Here is a 19,976-nt window from a genome sequence, read left to right on the forward strand (position 1 = left end):
CCTCTGGACCCTTCCTTTCAAATTCTCTGTGTTCCGATACCCCCACTGCACAAACATGGTTACCTATTTCCTACAGAAATAAACTTTGCTCAGTAACCATGGACATAGTTTATCCAGTCAAGAAAACACACAAAACAACTGTCCATTGTGAAAAAAATGAAAACGCTCCTGTTCCCATTCAGTGACCCCATCCCCACTGACACCAGAGTGGCAATTTTTCTTATCTGAGGAAACATGACCACATGGGAGAAGATTACGTGCTGGAATATTGCAGTCACATTGAGCAATGCCTTTCTTTTTCCTCTTCTGTAATCACAGTACTGAAGGATAGATCTGACAGGATTTTATTGACACAGACTTTTTATAGATCCTGTTAAAAGCTCCCCAGACACTCATTCAGCTTCCTGTGCATATACTACAAAAGCACTGCAAAATCATTGTTAGTGAAAATACATTTTGCTGTGAATAGTCAGGGGAAGAGAGAAGGGAATTCCAAAAGACCTTAACAGACACCACTTCAGTATGACACACTACCTGCGTTAGTTTGCCATAACCAAACAGAAATACTTTCTTTTATCATTAAGGGAATTGTAAGACATGGCCTCAGTTCTTAGTCTTAATCTATCTGATCTTTGGCATATGTCTCCTTCACCTCATTTCCCTATCTCAACAATAAAGACTGGTTCCCTCACTTCATCTATCTTGTCAAACTGGACATGTACACTAGCCCTTTCACCCTACATAGTGTGGTTGGAATAATGTGAGAGAGCCCTAAATACCTCACATCCAGTCACTAAAAGACTCCTGCAGTGAAACACAGAAGCCACAAAGAAACTTATAGAAATGACATACTACTTCACGTAACAGCCTGATTTCAGTTGAACCTCCAGAATTACATTAATTACATCTTTAATTTTGTCTACTTTGAGATCCTTAGCTGAAGAATTCAGCCAACTATCACAGTAATAGCACTGATACTAGTTAAAGTTGGAAAATAATGTCTTCCCTAGCCTCTTGGTTTCACACATTTATCCACTTTTGAAGCTGATTTTTTTTTATGCTTTAGGGTAAAAACAAAACAAAACACAACACCAGTACATCTTGCTAAAATGGGAGCAAATTCCCAACAGCTTTTGTGCTATGGAACAGTGGGAAACAAATACACGCACACACTTTTCCCATTGTAATGAAATTCTAACCATACTTGTTTTTGAATAGGGCAACAGCAAAAACAGCTGAAGTTTGAAATGTGACACTCAGCACACACATTGTCCTTAATAAGAAGTACATGGTGTACTGTGTTTGAGGAAGACACGGTTTTTGGTTTTTTTCTTCGGTACAAATTGGCTGAAAAAAAATCCCTTCCCATTTTAATGGAGCCTAATAATCTGTGCCTTTTGACATCACAACAGTTACCTCTGCCCAGATTGACAAGCTCATGGACTGCTGGAAAGATTTGTGTGAGGGAAATGTTCATACATAGTTAACATCACTCTGATTCATAAAATAATAGAAACCTGAATAAAATCACCTCAGAGTTGTCACTGATCTATAACACAGACCAACTGGCCAACTGGCAGCTCAGATTTAACTCAGTCTAAATCTCAGATGAAGTCAGAACACTCATTTCTTCTGGAAAAACTTGTGATCATCTGTGTACTTCATTGTGCCCTGAATTGTCTTTGCACCCAGCTGGAGGCCTTCCTTCCCCTTCTCCAGTCATGAAAGATTTGGAAATGATGTTTCTGGATGTCCCACTTCCCTTTGTAAGTAATTTCAGGGCCCCTTTCCTGCTATTCCATGCAGAGAAAGAAATGCTGGTTTTCACTAGATACTGCTGTTACCACCTTCAACTATCCTACAGAGTGCAACTCTACTGCAAAACAGACAACTACTTCTACAGTACTCTTCTAGTCTTTAACCTATTTATGGCCACAATTATGCCTTCATCTTTGTGACCTCTGTAATGCCACAGATGTAGTGTACAAAGTCTGATCTGTCTCACTGTGAAAGTGGTACCAGGGGAACCTCCTTTTCCTTTGAATCAAGGATTTGGATGAGAGCAGCATGGCCATATGGGCCATTTATGTGCAGCATATGCTGTGTGGACCATCAGAATCCCTGGCCATTATCAAACCAAACCACAGACACTGAAAATTACATGCAAGACAGAAAGCCAAAACAATGCCATGCCTTAAAGAATTTGGAGCTTGATAATTCAGGAACATGGTCATATAAATCTCTAAATAATGAGCACCTGCAGGAAGCAGGCTGGCGTGGCAGATATCCAGGGATGGGTATAGTTTTCAGACAGGAATAGCGTATATGCCCAGGGTGTGGAGGGCCACAGGTCCTATGTATCTCTAGAGAGATCAAGTGCAACTCAGATACAAGGGCAGACAAGAACATTCATTGCAATGTAGATGAGTCAGAGCAATCTGTCTATGCAGAAACAGGAAAGGGGGCATATTTACAGGGTTCCAGGTGTGTATATCACCCTTATTTAATGTTGTCTTCTAGTCATGGAAGCTACTCAAGCTTAGTGATGCTCCATAAATAGTTGGAACTTCTCCCCCACCCTACAACCAGTCTAACACCTCCTCACAAAATCCCAGTTTCACCTGCTCCATGCAGCACCACAGTGAAACCTTGATGGCATATGGTCTTTCATTCCCAGATCTTAGCTGGTTAAGTTTTCAGTTTAGCAGATTCAAAAGATTACTAATACTCATAATTTAACTTTGCAACAAGCCAAACCCAGGTTCTAACCACAAAAACAGACACCTCATGCATACTGCCCTAGCTTTCCAGCTCAAATAATTGTTTGTGACTGCCAACACAGGACACATGAGTAAGACACTGGCACTGAAGTGAGTATTGCAAGATTAGTTATCAGGGTTTGCAAGCTTTTCTAAGCAGCAGGAAAGGCAGCCATCGTTTTCCATCTCTGTAGGATTTCAGCAGAAACAAACCTCTAAATTCATGAAGAAGAGATAGCCTTTCAGATGTCATGTATATAATTACAGCAGTGCTGCCTGAATATAATCAAAAAAATGTAGAGGTAAGTGCCCACTGCCTCTCTTTTTTACTACCCTATTTCCCATCCTCTAGTCACTGACAACTTCAGCTAATCATAGCTGCACTTTCTGGTCCATCTTGGTTACCTTTGAAATTGTTTTTAAGAAGATCGTGTCCAATGTCATCATTTGGCCTACACCAAAATTCTAGCATCTCCTTGCAGCCCTCAGTTTTAGATGTGTGGCACTGCTGTGAGTCCAGGATAGCAGTCCAGGTCCTGATGTTTATGCTGAAGTTTTCCAAATTAAGAAAAAAGAAGTACTTTTCTTACTTGTAGATCTTCCCAAGCCTTAAAAATACTTGTGAGGACTGCATGTCAGAAAAGGATCGGGACTTAAATCTCTGCGGTGTGCTGTGACAACTGTATTCTTCACCTGGTGGAACACACCATTTTAAGGCACCCACTATGGCAGAGCCTTTAGACAGACTATGGGGTTAAAGACAAGAAGTGATGCCAGGGATGCTAGCAGGAGGTGTCCCAATGCTGTGTCAGAGAACAAAGAAATGACAGCTTTGTGAGATCACAGAGGTGATCTTTGATGTCGACCATTCTCAGTCTTCAGCCAATACCAGCTCGGTGGCAACACATGACAAAAATTGTGGGGACAAAATACAGTTCTGTAGCAATTCCCACAATTATCAGTTGACATCTTGATTTTTTCCAGAAAAATGCATACTTCACCATGATCCCACAGGTTGTATCTGCACCAGGGATATAAAGAAAAAGAGTAGGAAAGGTCATCAAGAAGAAATACATAGTTCACTCATTTCTGTGATCTCTACAAGGCCAGCTAGAAGGAATGTATCCTCTATGCAAGCTTCCATAGCTACAAACAAGTTACTGAAGCTCAGACATCATGCATTCTATCCTATTTGCCGTCACTGCAGGATACAGAAAGAGCAGAACTGTTTTGTGATGGCTCACAGATTGATGGAAAAAAAAAACTCTCCTGTTAATAGAAAATCTCACCAGGTCTAGAATAGAGAGAGTGGAGATATGCATACTTTATTACGTTCACCTGGAACAGATGAGGTAAGCCAGATAGGCCACCCCTGGCCTTAACACATCACTGTTTTGCAGATAGCTTGGACAACTCTTTTGCAGCTTTCCATAATTCTTAATAGGATCCAACCCTTGAACTCATGTTATCAAGTCTTGTCCATAGACAGAAGTCAGGAATTGCTAGCTTCTGTTGCTGAGTGGCAACTGCATGGTCAGAGCCATGAGCACAGTGCTCACTATAATAGCAGGTACAGAGTAGGCTGCCATGCACATCTTTCAGCATTCTCAGTAATTATTCCAGCCTGAAACACAGAATCAAACTCTACTAGATAAATTTTCTTTATATCTTCCCCATTTATCTTAATCTGACATGATTAATAATTCAGAGTACAGTAGATCCATACTTATGTTTTTACCTACCATTGGCAGAAAACTTCATTTTCTGCAGACCTGGAAATACATATAAGTGTTGCAGAAATGGTAAGACGTATCCTATCATTCTCAGGTCTACTTCTGTTGATGATGGTTAGTACTTCTGTAACAGACTGAAAGCAGGGAAGCCTCAATCCTAATGTACTACATAATCTACAGAAGGCATTAGTCTTGGCTCTTCCTGATTCTCCTCTAGTGGTGACCTTGGAAACAAAAAATTAGGTTACAGAGGCAATTACACTAACCAACCCCAAACTCATAAAACAAAACCTCATAAAGCAAAACTTCTTCCACCAGGCACTACTGAAGATCAGATTCAGACATGTCTCAGCACTGAGCTCTTGCTGTAGTACCAAGGCTCTTCAGTTTGCAAGCTGAACCTATATCTTGTTTTTATACCAAAAATGCCCATCAAACTGTACATAAGTCCTTACATATAACAGATTTCTCAGAGCCATGTAATCACTTGGGTCTTTGCAAATCAGTATGGCATAGTGTCTTTCCTTTAAAATACACACATTCCCTCATTGTTGAAAAAGGATTTTGATAAGGTCATATTGATAATTCTGAATGGGAAGTTCTTAGAAAGAGATATTAAAGACTAATTAAACGCTGGTGCTTCTTCTTGAACTTAGTCGGGGACAAGGATGCTCACCACTTTCCAGATTTCCCTATTGTACAGACACAACCAAAGAACAAAAGTGTGCTCACTGAATGGTTGTAAAACTTCATTGTTCCTTACAGAGTTTTAGCATAATTTTCACAGAGGGGGACTGAGGAGAAGGTTGTTAGGTTTTGGCTGGAAAACTATATTTCAGAACAATGTTAATCGAACTACTAATGACTATCCCATGGATAAGGATGGCCAGCATTGTTCTTTTCAAAAAAATGTACCAGCATTGTTCAGTCACTAAACTAGAATTCGTTTGTCTACAACTGACAGTGGAACATTTGGTACATAACACCATTCTGATGAAGAAGGCCGAATGCTTTGGATATTTACCTGAACATTATCGGTGCCTCCTCACTGGAAACAAAGTTATCAGCAATGCTGCTTTTTGCCAGCCTTTCTTCCTTCCAAGCAAATATGATAGACTGCAAGAACAACTTTCTAGTTCCAGCTAAATGAACAACAGGTCAGGTCTAACTATAAGCTCTAAGCATAATAATACAATAAGACATTTCTAAACATCCAAAAGATTGTGTTTCGTGAATAAGCTGCTTTAAATGCTATTTAAACAAACTTATCCACAACTAATGCCAATGTTGACATTGCCCTGGATTAATAATGCATTTTCAAGGGCCATTAATATTGTCATCATCAAATATCTATCATTTCTTCTCTGAAAAGAGAGAATTTTTGTTTTATTATATTTGATCTGGTAGTATCAAAGAAAAACTTTTTTTTTTCTGCAAAAACTTTTGACTCCGTTCTAATTCAAGACAAAAATAAATTACATGTATTCTGAAACCTCAAACATCCCACCAAGCAGGAGCTCAGTTTTTCAAGCAATCTTCATCTACTGTAAACTATTTTGAATGTTTCTAGGAAGATTTCTAAATGCAAGTTAGCTTGTGCTACCAGAACACTTGGTGTTATGGAAACAAAATATCAAATACAAAACACTCAGGTGGTTTTCCATGTGCACTCTTTTCTTCCCTTCAAGATATGACAAATATTTCTGCTCTCCACCAAACTGACACCATACCTTCATTCTGGGGCATATTCAGCCCACCATTATCATAGGTGAGCATTGAAGCAGTTGCTGGGCTTCCTTTATTTGCTCCAAGTATAAAGGAAGGGAACATTATTTCTCCTATGGGGAGAACATCTTGGTGGCCCTAATGAACATCCTCTAAGACACTTGGGAGGATCTCAGGGATGCTGGAAAAGGCAGTGCAGAAGGCCTGGAGCAGGTCATAATGGCTGCTGTTGTAGCAGGTCTAGACACAGACGGCAGCATCAGGTTCCTGTAGCCTTGCATCAGATCGATCCTGAACACAGGCCTCTTTATGAAGGAAATATAATTTACTTTCACACCAGTTCTCACTCCCTCATCTAATCTCGCCTCTCTAAGAAGGGTGTTTCCACATGGAGTCCTCTGACAGGTCACAAGACATTCTAACAAGACTTTAATAACTACTGAAAAAAATCAGCGCTCTAAGGGAAATAAGGTTAAAATTTGAAAATGTATGGGTTTTCCCCTGTGTTTTCAGGTTGTTTTAAAGTCAAATTAAAAAAAAAAAAATCTTTCTGATTACTTTGAATACTTTAAACCAAAACGTCATGGACACCCAAGACTCATGGGCATCACCAGTTGAAGACTGGATTCATTTTCTGGTGTATTCCTTGGAACTAGGATGAAGTTGAAAATTAAATGTTCAACAGCTTTTCTCAGGAAGAAAAAGGTCTGTGGGACTTAAAGCCTAATGCATTAGATGCTCAATAAAGAGTTGTAACTGAGATGCCCATTTGACCACAAACCTTTGGCTCACTCAACAGATACTGGAAAAGGTATTACAGAACTTGCAGACTCTTGCAAAAATTCTGTTTTGGAAGGCAAATACCTCAGCCTGGCACAAGTTTAGAAAAACAACTAAGCCGGTACAAAAGGATGTTTACTGTATTATATTTCCCTTTTGAACGTGAGCCTTGTTTCTTTTATTAAAATAACAGTATGTATGTGCTTTATCTAGGTTAAGTTATCATTTCATCAACAAACGAGTAGTGAACATCCCATCTGTCCAACTATGGAAATATGGCAAGTAAAAGAAAATAACAGCAGTAAAGGAACATCTCAGCTTTATTATTTGATTTTTCTGAAGGGCATCTTTTGTGCAACTCGCATGCTTTGCCCATAACACCCTTGGGAGCACTCAGGGTGGCTTCAAGAATCACAGAGTCTGTCTCATGGTTGCCTTCACCCACATGGCTGTCTCACAGCCAACCCAAGGATTGACACACCAAATACACTCATGAGGGTCTAATCAGCTCAAAAGAGCATACTTCAACCATTTCTGAAGCTGCTATTCTGGCTTGCTTCCAGCACAGCAGGTAAGTCCAGTTTTGATAGTATATAGCACAGAAAAATATATGCTATGTCTTATATGAAGCTGTTGTTCATAAAGAAGTAGAGGTATTCAGTCATTCATACCACTAAGCTTGCTTTATTGAGAAAGATGTCACAAGGCAAGAGAACATGAGAGTACAGGGCCACTTCAGCTCAAGCAAACATATAACGCAAAACCTGCAGTAAAGCTCTAATCTAAAGTTGGTGTCTAAGAAGTATTATGTACATCCTATTGTACTCTATGCCAACTGGAATTTTCTTCATCCAAAAGGCTCTTGCTGGGTAATGTGAATATATCTCTGCATAGTATTAACTGGGAAGGATCACACTTAAGTCAGAGGAACTCCACTGAGTCAATGGAGTTACACCAGTTCAATTGTGATGTGAAAGAGACATTGACAACAGGGTCAAGCCTTGTGTTTGAATCAGTACACCACAGAAAACCTTGTGGTTTGTGCCAGAGTTATAGCACATTAAAAATACGTCGTGAAAAGAGAAAAAATGTCATGCTTTATTTTGTGGCTACCAAAACCTCCTTTTTCTCCTTTGCCACATGCAAGTCATTGCTAGAAGAGCCTCTTTGTTCAGGCCAAGAAGGCTAGCATGAGGAAAGGGAGGTGCCTGGTCCCTAAACATGAGATCCCATTAATATTACTGATAGACTATTCTTTAAAGAGATCCATCTGTTTCTTATTTGGCATATTCAGAATAGTAGCTTGTTACATTTTTACAAGAATCTGTGTGATCCAAGAAAAGCAAAACCTCATGTAATGAAAGAAAAGGGAGAATACTTATTAAACAATCCCATCCATGCTGTACAACTTAAACATCCATCTCCAAAATGGCTTTAGCCTGTTCCATTCACAGCTGTCAGATTTCTTTGCTTCAGGGGAAGGGGGTAGAAATCTACTTATTTCCCTTCAATTTTCAAAAAAAACGCATAAAAGTAACATCTCCTAAGTCCAGAATAAATCTTCTCTTATTGTAAATCCGTATGAAATGCTGCCCTTCAAAACTGTTTTACAAACAGGTTTCTTCAGTCAAACTCCTAAGATGTCCCTGCAAGAATTTAAGATGAAGGCAGAGCTGAGGTATGATGAAGTCAGATTAGGACCAATCTATGATAGTAGGTATCTTTGCTTGGATAACAACAACTGCAAATTACTCTGAGCTGAGTGTGGAAATATAGAAGACATGCCACAAAAGGTAGGAAAGAACAAAATGTCCAAACGTAAAGTCTGGGTCTTCCTTCAAGTATTAAGTATATGATTTCCAAACAACAGAAGGGGCTTGTATTCAGCTTGTAGTCTATACATGTTTGTTTAAATGACTGAAATAGTCAAAAGCATTATTTCTTAGAGTCAATATAAAGTTGTTTAGAATCCAGTGCTTCTGTTTTATCCTAACAAAGAAGCAAACCTAACTATTCATGTTATTTATCAACACTGCCCCTTCCTCTAGCTGGTATTTAAATCAACATTTTAAAATGTTTTATGCCTTCCTGATATATAAAGTCATTTAACTGTACTCTCAGTTTTGATGATGCATATTATATATTGACAACATCCATGTATAAGTATTTATACAATATTTAATACACTATTTAAGTAATGCAATGACAGGATAAGGTGGCAACAACCAAACCTACTTCTGAACAACCAAAAGATAATGAGAATTCAAGACGCATATATGATCAGAGTAAAAATTTAGTATTATGACTACACACCTGAGAGGCTATTTGATTTTCAGAGGCAATATTACTTTCAAGAAGGTTTCGATGTACTATGATGCCCATCGCTCAGTTTATGCAGCTGTAGGTTCAGGACACTGCCATGAGTCAGCTGTCAGCAGGCCAAGTACATAATGCAGCTAAACTGCATTACTATTAACCTCCAAATGATTGCCTTTTTTTTTTAATTGCCATATAACTGTACACCAGAAGCATTATTCTTCTTTTTATAGATAAGTACTTATCTCATACTCATGAAGAAAGATATTAAAACTGATGTCAGATAGAAGTTGCTGGAATTTTTCTGAGTTTGCAGATGCTCCAAACTCACAATCAGCAAAATCAAATTATCATCAGGATTCAGAAACAAGAATTGCCATTGAAACAAAATATTTTAGCAGCAGAACCACAAGGTGATGTACTTCTTTTTCAGTTTCAAAATGAAAGAGCAGCTAGTCACATCCATGGTGCTCAAGAAGTGAACAAAAATCAGATCTCTGCCTTCAACTGCAAACTGCTTGCACCCAACAGAAAGCAGAGCATGGTCCTGTCCCCTGTCACAAACCTCCTCAAATCCTGCCTTGACTCCGAGCACAAAGGGCAGTACCACAAGCCCCTGTTGCTCCCTACGCCACTGCCAAAATCTCTCCATTGATCTTCTACAATGCACTGGTGCTCTGACAGTCCAAAAATAACACTGGTGTTATGCTTCAAATTTAGGATTTGAAACAATACAAAATGAACTGGATAGCAAAAGAGTGCTACTGATTAACACAGACAGCAACGGATGAAACTCAGCGTGCTCTGTTACATGAAGACTAGTACATGTGTAGGTCATTTAATTTTGGTAATACATTTGGCTAATGGGATATTCCACTAGCTGCTCTCTGTGCATTGCCAGTTTGCAGTATGGGTGGAAGGAGGTCTTGGCACAGAAAATAGAGAAGACCTCTGCTTTCCTGGGATGGAAGGATAATGGGATGCATCCTTCAAAACTATTACTTGGAAAAAGATACCCTGTGAAACATCATCCCTTTCTGGAACTACAGAGAAGAGCTGATGCTTTGCAGAGGTCACTGCTAATTCCTCCAGCTCATAAGAGTGCTCCTGATAATATGCAGGATATACAGACACACTGCAATGGAGAAAATGTATTTCCCTTCAGCTGTCTAGCAGTGAAGACATCTTGATCCCAGAGACAGTGTTAATCAGTCTCCAGATGGACCTCAAATTATTTGTTACCATTTCAAAACTTTGCTTCTTAAAAAAAAAAAAAAAAAAGAGAGAGTAAAAAGAGACCTGAGAATGCAAATATATCTTAAAGGGTATGCCTTAATGCTCCTTCTGAGCTTCAGAATGGGTTGTGTTGGAACTTACTGTGACTGAATAATGTGCTGGAAACCCCACTGAAGCCAGGTATTCCCAAACAAGGCCTTCATCATTTCTGATAGAAAACTTGTGACATAAGCTATTATATAAAGATATCTGCATTAGGAAATCTCATCTCCTTCTCAGCTAAGCCTGAAACAAGAGCAGAGCTATTTTTAAGTCTGAAAAGCTGTTAACCTGTACTTAATTTCAGAAAGCTAACAATTGAAAATTTCACTTTTGGTCCAGATGTGTTTTTGTCATACATGCCAGAGCCATGTACTCCAAGGGAATACACTACAACAAAGGTAAGATAAAAAGCAGTTTCCAATACCTGCTTTCATCAAAAGCATGGTTCATTCCTGAGAAAGGACAGCACCTCAACCATGAGGAGTCTTCTCCTTCTGGAGGTCAACGCTGCCTCACAGGAATATGAGGTTAGAATAGGTTGTGTCTGATGTATCTGGACACAATGACGGTATCTCTATGCACAGTGGGTGGTAAGGGCTCACCACTACTGTACGTCTGGGTGCCATGCGGGACAGCGGCTCCCTGGAGCAGGGCACCAGTAGTGCTGGAGGGCTCTCCGGGGGCCCATCAGGGCAGGACAGTGCCTGGCACCCAGCGCCCGTCCCACCGTCCCAGCCCGGAGCAGGCAGCCGGGGGGCACTGGGACAGCTCCCTGGGGGCCAGCACTGGCCAAGGCCAGGCTGGGCTGTGTGCCTGCAGGTGAAGCTGGAGCCCGGCCCTGCCGTGGTGTTGCTGGGGCCGGGGCTGACCGCCCTGGGGCTGACATGGGGCCCTGGGCTGCAGGCAGGGTGGGGAGTCCCAAGAGCCAGGCAGGGACACTGGCCACTGTTAGTGCCCCCAGGCCCCTGACACTCTAAAGCTGTGCTCATTAATGATGCCTATGGAAGTTCAGCTGAATAAATTATGCAATTTTATGCATAAAACACATTAAAATATTACCAAACAGCAGCTATTAAAGCTATTAAAAACGTCAGTTCACCTATGAGTTAATATACATTTACTAACTGGTAGACATTATACAGTAGTGCTGGGTTGGAGAGGGGAAGAGGAAATCCTGTTGAGTGCAAAGCCTTTTTGGTTCCAGCCAAGAAGAAACCCCTTCTTACTTATTTGATAACTTATTTATTCAGTACCCATGAAATAACTCCTCTTTTCAGGGGTCTGAACACCTCAACTTGGATTTCTCTTCTCACACAAGAAAGAAAGATAAGGATTTTCACTGGAATTTGGCAGTTTTTGTACAGACCTTACCCAGCCCTTGGTGTTCCTGTTCCACCACTGAGGCCTCCTCCATCTCTAGCCTTCAGAGCAGCTCCCCTGGCTGCAGCGCAATTGGTGCCTTAGTTTCTTCCTAGCAGAATAGATGGTCCATTCAGTTAAATCATGAAAGGAATTTATTTCCAGGGTAATAAAAATATATACAAATATTGGCATCAAAAGTAAATTAAAAAAAAATAAATCCAGTGTTCATTTCCAGGTGTAAGATCCATCCAGACTTCTTAAAGCAGGGTTCATTAATAATCCTTCACTGAAGGCTTCAGATTTTGTCCCATCAACACATCCGTGGTCATTAGTTATAGGAAAGTAATCCTTCATGACAGATGTAATGGAATAAAACACTCAGTGTATTAATGAAATTAATTTCCAGCATATGTGTAACTCATGTCTACTTGTTTACAAATTTTGAACCAGTAATTGTCATCAAACAGTATGTATGTGAAACATTGAAACACAAAACACAAAACTACTACGATGTCAGGTACTTGTAGAGGAAGAAGAATTCAAATTAAGACCATGACAACTCTCTCACTGTTGTCTTATTGCACCAATGGATAAAAATAGCTGCCCAAAACCTATGTCTCTCTCTAATGCATGAGTAAGATAACTAAGGCAATCATACCTTGGATTTCTGGAAAGTATTGGAAGCCTGGGTTTAGAGTTGGGAGTGAGAACAGGGCTTTCATAGAGAAGAAGGGAGATGGTCACAACTGACAATTCATCAAAACTGAAATTATTCCCAGAAGAGCTTCCTGTCCTCAAAAAAATGGGAAAAACAGGTTTTGAAATTCTATAAATGGGCCATTTCAACATTTTTAAAACAAAAAGTCTGGGTTTTGCGGTTAAAAGCATCTTCTCCTGTTGAAACTTAATTTAGTTTATATTAAAAGGTTAAAAACAAAAAAAAAAAAAAAAAGTCAGCATTAAAATGAAATATGCTTGCTTGTTTCTTAAGTCGCTCATATATTCACTAAGCCCCACGCCAGGCTTGAAATTTCAAAATCAAAAGAATCCCTGTGGGAAAAGAAAACTGTTTTCTGTATACCCACACAACAAACGGAACATTACCAGTTCAAGGTCTTCCCAATTTCCTTGCAGTGTGGCTCAAAAATTACTTTTGAGAACAACTTTGATTAATGGAAACATAGTCTAGACCTCCAACATTTCAAATGCTTAGCAACTTCTTATTCCCCTCCCCCTTTTTTATTTTTATTATTATACTTCTTATAAGAGAGCTACATAAATAGTCTTTAGCGAACTGAAACTAAGGAGTTCCTTCAGCCAAATCAACTCAGAATTGTTCTTGTAGTTTCATTAAATCAAAGTATTAAACACACACACACCTAGATTTAAATATGACATTTGCATGGCAAACAGATTAGTCTCTGTTGATGCTGAAACTGTTACAACAAAGTGGGTTGTTGAACGGGGTTGCTGGTTTGGTTTTTCTAAAAGGATAATATATTTGAAAAGCTTGAGAGCAGTCAGAGGCCACTCCTCTTTGTCAGCACCCAGTTTTTTCAATCATCTTTTCACAGGAGCACAAAACACGGTTGCAAGAGAATGTTGAACTTATCTGAATCAGCACAAGATATAAATTTATGAAACTTAAGACCAGAAAAGACGGCTTGATAAAGCAATCTGAATGCCTGCATCAAGCTATCAAATTTCCTCTGGGCTCTCATATTGTGTTCCCTTCATTGTATCTGAGTGACACACTGTGTTTGGTTAATGCATGTCTTGCAGACAGCCCTCCAGCTGAGGGACGGTTGAGATATTTATTTAGGCACAATGTACATATATAGAAGAAGTGAGCCACAAAGAGAGTTTTAAACAGTCACAAAACCAAGGGTGACTATAATCTAAAAACTAAAAACCTGCCTCCAGAATTATGCATATCCATCCTGCACACAAAATTATCAGCTTTCAGTGAAATAGTCGAAAAATTACACCATGATGTTTTTTCAGATCTTCTAGTGTTAGTTAGGACATCTCAACTATGTTGTCCTAGCAATGCTGCCAAACCCACCTCTGTGGGTAGAAGACATACTGGCACAGGAGCAATTTTGTCTTATGATTAATGAGACAGTTTAACCGTACTGAAGGAATACATTTTGCGACCATTGTGGTGATTGCTGATAACAGTATATGCTATACATATACACAAAGCCCTTTGTAGTGTAGGCTACAGGTTTTTTTATCAGAGAAACAGTTCAGTGGAGCTATAAAGATGATGTTTGAGAGCCATCATGAAATGGCAACGCCTTTCTTCCAAGAAGTGTAGTCACTTAATTTGTTCTGTCTTTATAGCAAGAAAAATACGTCTCAACACTGAAGAACTATTTCTTTTCATGTTCAGCTGTTCAGCCAGGTACAGCTTTCCCAAACTTCCAACTGTCCCACTAGATTTAAGTTTCTCCAGTGCCCAAAGGCCCAAGGCTCTGGAAATCTGGGGAAAAAAATGTTTTAGCTGTTTACAACTGGAGAACTTCAATTGGAGAGGAGGGGAGGGGGCATGGAGGGGAAAACTCCTTTTAAGCAGTGTGCCAGATAACCCTACAAGGGGGAATAAACTAAAGTTTAGCTTAGAAATGGTCTGGAATAGTTAGAAATATCTTAAAATTTCCTTCATAGATTTTCTTTCATTTCACTGAGTGAATCTAGCTTGCTTACTTCAGATTTTAATGACTGAAATACATCATGTAGGAAAGCAGCAGCATGAATACTTGTTTATACACTCTTTCATGAACTGAAGTACACTGAGCTCTTTGGGGTAGAGGAAGGGTCTCTATAGTCCTCAAAAAGGGATTTCCAATATTGTAAAATTATGCTAGTAATATGACTTGTGACAGAAACATGCAGAAACAGTACTACCATCTGTAATTATCTAAAATCTTTGGAATGATATCTACCCCAAAATTAGGGGATGGATTCAGATTTGTGCTATGATCATCACTACGTCTAAGGAGTTCTTTGTAATGGTATTTGTAAAATTATAGACCTATAGGTTTTAAGGCTAGAAAGGACCACATAGAATATCTCATGTTCCCTTCTCTTTAGTACAGCCATGTAATTTCACCCAGCTGTGTCTCCACTGTTTGCTAAAGCATGCCATCCACTCTCGGTTTGCAGACTTCAATAAATGTAAGCTCACTGTTCCTCTTAATAATTTGTTCCAGTGGCTGATAACTCCATTGTTAGCAACCAAGGAGTGTAACACTAATCTAGGTGACAACCAAAAAACACTGGGAATAGCTCTACCTGTTTAAATTATGATATTTGAGATAATTAATATCCTTCTCACCAGGTCTGTTCATCATAAAAGCAATAGGGCTTTAGGAAATATTTTTTTTAAGCAACCACTACTTTTGTGAACTTTTCACATTTGTTTCTCATCATTTGGGTTTCTAGAAGCTTATAAAATTTGGAGGCAAATCCGCATTCTGGTTTCCATCTCCATAGGCCACAATGCTTTCAAACAATGACTGATACTTTCTTCTGTAGCTTTCCGTGATTTCCATGCAGCCTTTTTCATGATAGAATGGAAGCCGCCTTCTCACAATGAAATTATTCCCATACGGATTCATTGCTGAAAATTCATGAGAACTCCTGCACATGCACAAAAAAGGAATAAGAAATGTGAATACTCTTTGGGATGCCACAAAACACATTTCCAGATAAAATAATAGTTTGCATTTTTGCAGATCTTTCCATCTTCAAAGCATCAGGCATGCATTCATCATCAGAAAAGATTAGTGATATTAAATATCATAAACATTATTTTACTAAGGTTCTGCTTCACCATCACTGCCATATTTAGCTGCCACAGTTCAAGGGGTGATAAAATTATTCTGTATGACTGTCAGACTTGGCCCCTGTAAGTGTACCCAACTTTGACAAGTACATCGCAAGTAGAATTCTTGGAAATCTCACTCCCTGGAACAGGGTTAGGATATGGAAAGAGTGTGTCGCACAAAAGCTGACTACTACCATATATTAAGACCAGGTGGTCTTAATGGGTGGGCTACAACCCTCTTATCTGCCCTCCCTCTGTAAGTCTGTACTTACTTTGAAGCTTTACCCTTACAAGTTCTGAGTCCTTTATTAGAAGCTCAGGCTCAGCAGCACAGAGGATTAGTCTTTATTGTCTCACTCATGGCCAGGCCTGTCTGAAGGCCCTTTTTTCTGTAAGAGGTGCTTATTGATGGCAGAAGTCCTGTGGAGGTTAATTCCCAGAATACATCCATACATGGTAATGAACCACAGTGCAGAGACTCCAGAGCAAACCTGACAGCTGAGGTAGCCCTGGAGCATTATTCAGAAAAGCTGTTAAGGTCCCAAAAGCAGCTCAACCATGATTTTATGATCCTGTGCCCAACCAAGTCAGACCTAGGTCTAGTTCAGAGCCACCTTGATACAGCTCTACCAGTTCAGTTCCCATCTCACCATTACTGCAGCGCCTCCATAACAGTGACACAAAGCCAAGAACTGCGTGCTGCAGTGGATTATTACAGCAGCCAACACTTCAGAAATGAACACACAACAATGCTGAACACAAGAAAGCACTTTAAAGTTTTACGTTTATCATCTGTTACACTGACAGAGAGGGAAGCCTAAATTTGACTGATTTAATCAAACTAAGAAATTCAAGCATCTTCCACCTAATTTTAGGCCAAATAAAATTGCAACAATGCAGAAGCAGATGATAAATCAAAAGCAGAAAAATAGGAATTAAAGCTCAGTTCAGGCCTTTCATCTTTATTACCCTTCTTTATGTGCATATGGTAGGTGTTCAACACTTTCCAAGTCCGTATGATATTCCTTTGTGCTTCAGGAGCTGTAGGGCTGTAGTTGTCTATAAAAAGGCAACCTAACAGTTTCCTGTGACCGAGAGTTGAATGTGTTATTTGTTACCAGCTGGTTCATAGATAGATTGAGCCAAAGTCATGGCTTTAAGTGATCAAATTTACTTTAAACCACTCGCTCACGGGGTGAATTCATGTATAGAGGGAACTCTGGTGCAATATTTTATTTCTGACTTATGGCATATGACTCTTTTTTTTTTTTTTTTCTAAACCAATATTCAAACCAGAACCTATAATATGCCAAATGCAGACTGCATTTTTTTGGAAAGCTGATACCAAACGTAACAGTAAATGAACCCTTCTGAAAGGTTAAAGTTGCTTTCATATAAAACATTTTCTACCAGGAAATGGAAGTGGAATGTTGAACTAAGCATTTAACTTGAAAGAACTGTGCACAGATGCCAATGGTTGCATTATCCTTTAAAATAAAAAAATAAAATAAAATTTAAAAAAACTAAATGTATTTATGATCATACATAGCTCTAGTTTCATAAAAGGGGTCTTATGATGACAAGGTAAAATGAATACCAGTATTTTGGATTCTTCTTTTAACCTTCTAACAGCTCCCTCCCTGTGCATTAACCATTCTAGAGTGAGGTTTCACAATATGGCTGAATTCATCTAACAGTCCTGCTTCTTCTACTTCTCCCTTCATCCTTCCTTCCATGGCATGCAGGCCCATCTCTTCCCTTCCGCTTTCCCTGATTTTCACATGGCTCCTTGATGAACCCCACTGAATTACTAAACCAAAATAAAACTATTCATATTATTATTTTGCTGAGTTAGTTGTCTACCTGCTGGCAAAGTGAACCAGCTCTAGGGGTGATACAGAAATCAGAGCTGGTACAGAAGCAGCAATGGCTGAGAACAGCACTTCTAGATTTTCTTGGGATACCTCAAACCCTTAAAACACCCATTCTAAATAATGTGTTTGCCTCTTACAAGTATACTTACCATTTGAGACTGTGGACCTGTTGTGCTAGCTTCTGCAAAAAGCTACGAAAGAAAGTGATCATACCAAACAGATTTACCAAGACTTACCAAGACATCAAAGATAAATGGCAGACAGATGCACCATAGGGTGTTTGCCCATTCTCAGGAGTAGACACTCCTGCATGAGGGCAGAGACTCATGCATCTTAATATTAAGTAATCAAAGAGTGTCTCTTTACTGGGTACAATCTTTTGCTTCAGGTGGGGGAGACAACATTATACAGTTTCCTTGACTCTTAATTCCTTCATCATTCTCAGCAGGGAGGGGAGAAGCCATTCAAATTAGCCTGACACATTGAGCTACTGCTGATTTGCCAGATTCCAGTGTCCTCAAGTGTGACACAGCATTATTATTCAGTGTCCTGTATTTAAAATCAGAAGTGACTTAATCTGGCTCTCTGCCATCCCACTTGCTGACATGTTGACACCATGTAAATAATGCATAGTTGTGTGACCACACTACTTTCATGACACATGCTGAGAGAAACAGACAACACCTGCTATTGTTATTAGCCACATCATAGATACCTTGTAAATGTGCAAAATAAACATCAAAATTAATTCAAACATGCTGTGGTCTCCAAACTTCTTCATTAGGACTCAAAAGGAACCTGTGCATCCATTGTGATTAAAACCAGAGATTGCCAATTTACATCTCACATACTTTAAAAGTCAGCCTTCTAAGACTGTTGATAAATAACTGAATTTGTTAACTGACACAAGAATTTCTACCAGCAAGACTTTTCTCTGTACAATGCTGACTGAAAAGGCCACCATTTCAGTGGAAAGCTCAAAAAGCAACAAACACCCAGTTCTATTCTGCAAAATTCTAACTATCTAATTAATATCAGACACTGCTCCCTGCTAACATTAGCCAGTCTATTTCTACTCTTCTGATCACTTCAAAATGTAAACCTACTAATTCATACTCTTTAAACCAAACTGAAATTGTGGTTTTCAGTGAGGAACACTGTAAAACAAAGATAGCACATCTGATATATCACCTACTTCATACATGACCATCTTTTATCATCTAAATGTCATACAACCTCAGTCATATTAAGAGCACACAGCAATATATACTGCTTTTCACAGGGCATTTAACAAGGTTGAAAGTTATTATCTGTATCACTGGTCCCCAACTATTTTCACACACACCCTCCTTTCCAATAGTGTAACTGCCAAGCAGAGACAACTACTGATTATGTTTTTACCTTTCCATGGTGTACAATAGTAGAAAACTTGATCATCATCTTCATTTCACGGAGCTTATGCTATCAGAGCAGGACTGTGATACACATTCTTCTTGTGAAGACATACAGAAGTAACTGTTAAGTCAGTAGAGACAACAAAATACAACAAACTATGAGAAATAAAAATCAAGGCTTTAGAGTTAGGATGGCTGTGGTGTTATGGAGAACTCACCTCAGTCCTCATTCTGTGGCCAGCAGTAGGGAATTGCACCTATATAGACATGCACTTCCCTACTGACTTTAGATTCCCAAAGCCTGAAATAAAATATCTGGCTCCAAACCACTGAACTGCACAACTAGATCATAATTTCTCAGGGAAAATCAGATATACAGCTCAAAATGCTTTGCCCAAATACATTCCTTTAGATACTTTGGAAACTAGCAAACATAGAAAAGAAAGGGAGGGTTTGTTGTTTGGTTTGGTTTGTTTTGTTTTGTTTTTTTTTTCCCCAGCTCCTGTGAGACAGTCAGAGCACACAGAAATTTGGTTTATGTCTGCTCAAGAATGAATACATTGGACAATATTCTGTAGTTGTCTACATTGTTCAAAAGGATCAGCATTTTGAGAGTCCCAGACTGAGACTAATTCTTTCTGTTTTCTCCATTAAGAAGATCAGGAATCCTGTGGTCTCTTTTCAAAGGAATGTCTTTGTCCAGAATCTTGCCTCAGAGATTTATTTGCACTATGTTATTTAGAACAGAAAAGAACACTGGAATGACTTCCTAATTTCTTTAGTAAATCTGTTCTCAATCTACTTTATTCCAAGAATTTTTATAGACAGTTTCTTACATGATGTTCTACTCTGAAGCTCTGTAATTACACACACACACTGGTCAAACTTTCTCTTGACCAGAGCAGGCTTGTAGTAATTCCAGT

The 19,976-nt window shown here is 39.2% G+C and overlaps 1 long non-coding RNA gene across 1 annotated transcript; it reads right to left on the reverse strand.

Annotated features, from left to right (window-relative positions):
* Nucleotides 1-12,089: 12,089 nt before the first annotated feature.
* Nucleotides 12,090-19,173, reverse strand: LOC116960762. Its single transcript, XR_004406556.2, has 2 exons — nucleotides 19,061-19,173; nucleotides 12,090-15,598 (listed from the first exon to the last, which is right to left on the reverse strand). It is a non-coding gene; the product is annotated as an uncharacterized LOC116960762 (long non-coding RNA).
* Between the last annotated feature and the right edge of the window lie 803 nt (nucleotides 19,174-19,976).

This window comes from Tyto alba, unplaced genomic scaffold, assembly GCF_018691265.1.
Source record: "Tyto alba isolate M040663 unplaced genomic scaffold, T.alba_DEE_v4.0 Super-Scaffold_16, whole genome shotgun sequence".
Lineage (NCBI taxonomy): Eukaryota > Metazoa > Chordata > Aves > Strigiformes > Tytonidae > Tyto > Tyto alba.